At 44.7% G+C, this 4583-nt stretch overlaps 1 long non-coding RNA gene across 1 annotated transcript; it reads right to left on the bottom strand.

Annotated features, from left to right (window-relative positions):
- Positions 1-1121: 1121 nt before the first annotated feature.
- LOC140846289 (uncharacterized) lies at positions 1122-3088 on the bottom strand. The gene is made up of 3 exons (XR_012125303.1): positions 2411-3088; positions 1367-1614; positions 1122-1246 (listed from the first exon to the last, which is right to left on the bottom strand). It is a non-coding gene; the product is annotated as an uncharacterized lncRNA (long non-coding RNA).
- Between the last annotated feature and the right edge of the window lie 1495 nt (positions 3089-4583).

Below are 4583 nucleotides of genomic sequence, written 5' to 3'. Positions count from 1 at the left end.
CCTGAGCCCACCCAGGCAGCCCCTGCTGGAGCCCACAGGCCCTGAGGAGGCCCCTTCCCTGGCCTCTCTGCTCAAGGACCCACCTCGGCTCACCAAAGATCTTACATAACTCTGCCATTGCAGCGGTCCATTCCTTGTGCAGTTCAAGGGGACTGGAAAGGCACTTCTCAGTTCTCTCATAGGAGAGGGATGCTGGGGAGTCCTGGGTCACGGGACAGGTAACCAGAGCACTGAGCCACAGGTACTAAGGAAGTGGGGATACCAGAGGGCCCACACATAGCCTGAAAATAGAGTCAGCAGGGCTGCACTTCAGGGAAGGGACCCTGATGCAGGAGGTCAGAGCAAGCAGAGGCCCGGAGAGCCGGAGCAGGGCCCAGCAAGGCCATGGCCACCTTGGGAGGGACGGAGGTGGGAGGGCTGCGGGTTGCAGCCCAGCAGGGAGGAGCATTTGAGGACACACCTTAGCAGAGACAGAACCCACAAGGTGACAACATGGAGGCAATCAGGATTGCTCAAGAAAGACCCCTGAAGGCCCTAGAAACATCAAGGAGCCAGTGCTGCAGCATAAGCCAGTGAAGAGGCCAAGCCCCAGAGCCACCAAGTTCACATGTGGACACAGCTGGCATTTGGCCTGGCCAGTTGGTGTGACCTGGGACTGAGCTTCTATTCAGAACACAGTAACTATGGAGAAATATATGCGAAACACAGCTGGGAGAAAACATGACAAAATGTGAATAGCAACTGTCTCTCACCTCTTGGCAATAAGATTACAAGTGATTTTCCCCTTCTCTGTATATGCCGGTTCTTTACAAAAAAAAAAAAAACCTTGAGATGCATCTATGGACACGTGATTACATACAGAACAATGACTGTCAAACATTTTTGCCTCAGTACACCTTCATACTCTTAAAAAATGATTGTCGACCCGTAAATAATTTGTGTGTATGTGAATTCTATCTACCAATTTTAACTGCTTTAGATATTAAAGCTGAGATTTCAAAATATGTACTGATTTATTGACTTTGAAATACCACTCATAAACCCATTGCATGTTAATGTAAATAAAATTTTTATGAAAAATAAAGGCATTACAGAAAACTCAGCAGGAAGGGAGGCATCTTTTTACATTTGCAAATCTCTGTAATGTCTGGCTTAGTAAAGACTGGCTGGATTCTCAGATCTACTTTGGCTTTCAATCCATTGCAATGTGACACATTGTGTAGTCTCTGGAAAATTCCACTGCATACTCAGGAGAAAAAATGAAAAAGACAAGTGACATCTTAGTATTATTACAGAAATAATTTTGGTCCTCCTTGGAGAACTTCCTATAGAGAGTATAGCCACAACTACATAGAGTAAAACTTACTGAATAACAGTGTCATGATGCCACTTAGTGGTGTCTCTAATTATGGCAATTCCTGGTTACCAAATGTGTGTGCGCACAGCTCGTGCGATTCCACGCAAAGGGAACACACGGGGAACCTGAGCATCGGGGAGCCAGGTCCTCCTCAGCGCTCACCCGCCGCTGTCCACCGAGGACTCCCTTTCGTGCCTCACGCCAGCTGCCCAGATCCTGACCGGCGCAGGTCTGAGGGGCCCACGTCGCTGAGGTGACTAGAAAAGCAAAAGCCACAGCGATGTCAGCAGCAGTTCTCAGCAGAATCCTGGGGGGCTAGTGAATGATACTCCTAGGCCCCACCCAAGATTTGATTCAGGGGTTCAGGGCGGAGCCTCCGAATGTGCATTTCCAGCAAGCTCCCAAGTGCTGCCTATGCGCTGGTCCGGGACCACACTGAGCAGCGCCACTGGTGTGAAGGATCCAGTGGCTTGAGGGAGGGGATCCGAGGCCACCTGTGGAGAGCAGGTGGCTCCTGGAGAGGCAGACTTCACAGAGGAGGCAAAGGGAAGCGGTGAGAGAAATGGTAACAAGAGCCAGGAAGGGGGCAGATGCGGCATCAGTAGATAGATGCACAGTTATCAATTAGATATATAATTATAGGCACAGATTTGGATTAAATATAGTCCAAAATCTTGTTTTTTCTTGTTGTTTCTTTGTAACATGTTGTAAGAACTCCTTAAGAGCTCTTGGTGCAATTATTTCTTTGATTTTTATTATAATTTTAACTTTTTTTTACTTAAACTTATACATTTTTATATATTTGTACATTTTATATTTATATTTTTTCCATTCTTATTAGTTATTTTATACACACATATACCTACATATATATAATCATATATTCAGATTATAAAACTACATACAGATAGGAAAAATTAAATGGATGCTTCTGGCAACATAAATCCTGACCCACAAGGTCAAAAGAAGCACTAACATTATTAGGAGTATCACTCCCTCGCACACACCCAACTCCTGGCCTTCTCACGTCCCTGAACTCTTGATGGAACTCACCTGGGTTAAATCCAATTCTCCAGCAGAAGGTGGCTGGGAAAATCACAAGCCACATGGACCTGATGTGTCTCATTTCAATTCCTGACCACGAACCTCAAGAGGTAATTCATCCTGCTCAAGCCTCACTGCACTGCAGAAGCCTCTAGAAGGCTCTTTCGCACCTGCCCTTCTCCCCCAGACCTTCTACCCATTGCCCCTCCTCACCTATTCAGGGCCCTGAGCCAACAAACCTCCTCTCTCTCCTACATCATCAGTTTCCACTTTACTAGATCTTCTTCAAGAGCAAATAAAAATACCATCACCCCTCCCAGCAGAAAAGGACAAACAGAAACACCCTTGTCTCAAACTTACTTCCCCTATCAGTGTCTGCCCCATTTATTGCCTATATTTTTCTCTAATTCCTCCCCACCTACCATCTATCTTTATTCAGCCAGGCTTTTGCACATGGCTCTGATAAGTTGCTCTTCTCTAGGTTACAGATTATTTCCAACAAGAGCTCCTGGCCAGTCCTCAGTCATCATCTTACTGCCCAGTCTGGGTCACTCCCTCTTCCTTATAATATTTTCCTCCCTGGGTTCCAGGAAACCATCTTCTGGTCCTTCTTCTGCCTCCCTGAACTACCTTCTCTGTCTCTTCTGCTGGCTCCGCCTCTTCTCCGTGACCTTCTGTACCCCTCTATCTACCCTGGCTTCCTCAGTGACTCCATTCATCCATATCTCTCTCCACTCCTTTCTGGCAAGTAGAAGACCACATGTGACTGGCTCTGTCCAATGGACTGTAAGCAGAAGACATGGGTCACTTCCCGCTTCCCAGCAAACCTGCCATATGACTCTCCAGCTGTCTTTTTTCTTGCTGCAGCTATTTGGAGAAATCTTCATGTTGACATGCAAACTAAAAGCCAAAACAGCCTGACTGCTGAGTCACTTTATGAAAGACAGATGTCCTGGAAATGAGCCCAGACTGTATGCATCAAGCTTCATATAATGAGCAATGAATGTTTATGTGTCCTGCCAGTGGGACTCGGGGGGCTATTTGTTACTGAGGCAGAAGCCTAGCATATCCTGACCAATAAGGTTACCTCATCCAGTCTTACAGCTTTAAATTCTATATGTATGCCAATAACTCCCAAGTTTAGAGACCCAGCCAAATCTGTCTCCCAGACTCCAAACTCAAATATCTACTGCCTACCTGACACCTTCACTTGGGAATATGAAACATCTCAAACTTAACATATCCAAAACTGAATTCTTGATTTTTATCCCCACAGCATTTGTCATTTCAGCTGGTGGCAACTCTGACAACCACTGAAGTCCTTTGGTACCAGCCCCACTGCTTACCACCCTGATCCCAGCCACTACCCCCTGTTAGCTAGACCACTGCAGATCTTCTATTAGGTCTGCCGCTTCTACCTTTACAATCTATTCCTATATAGTCTATACCTGTGCAATCTATTCCTAACAGGTTAGTCAAAGAGATCCTTTTATTACCTAAGTCAGATTAGGTCATTCTTCTATCTCAAATCCCTACAGTGGCTTCCTATTTTAGGCAGAGTAAAACCAGAGTGTTTACTGTGGACTACAGGATCTAGATATGCTACCCATCAAAAGCCCCACACTAACCCTGCACCAGTCACACCAGCCTCCTTGCTCTTCATTCAACATGTAAGGCCTTTCTTAGGGCCTTTGCACTTACTGCTTCATGGAATGTTCCTCCTCTGGAAGGCTGTCTTGAAAGGTTCACTCCCTTACCTTGATTTTTAGTTCTCAAGAGGTCTACCCTGAATCTATTCAAAATTGCAGATATCTACCTCTCACCATTCCCAATCCTCTCTATCTTATTCTACTTGTCTCATTCTTCCTTAGTACTTATCACCTTCAAATGTCTTATAGAATACACTTCTTTATTTATTATCTGTCTCTTCCACTAAAATGTAAGTTCTATGAAGGCAGAGTTCTTTGTTTTGTGCATTGATATCACCCAAATGACTAAATTTGGGCACAGAGGAGGTCCTCAAATGTGTTTGTTAAATAAATAAATAACTCCCCAGACACAATAAAAGATAAATAAATCATAAATGAAAAGAAAGGCAACATGAAGAACAAACAATAAGAGTGGCTCCAAAACGAATGAAAGGAATAGGCAGAGAAAAGAAATAATACAAGATACATTACAT

This window comes from Manis javanica, chromosome 14, assembly GCF_040802235.1.
Source record: "Manis javanica isolate MJ-LG chromosome 14, MJ_LKY, whole genome shotgun sequence".
NCBI lineage: Eukaryota > Metazoa > Chordata > Mammalia > Pholidota > Manidae > Manis > Manis javanica.
Note: the sequence above shows the minus strand (reverse complement) of the source record. Positions and strands in the feature narration are given on the sequence as shown.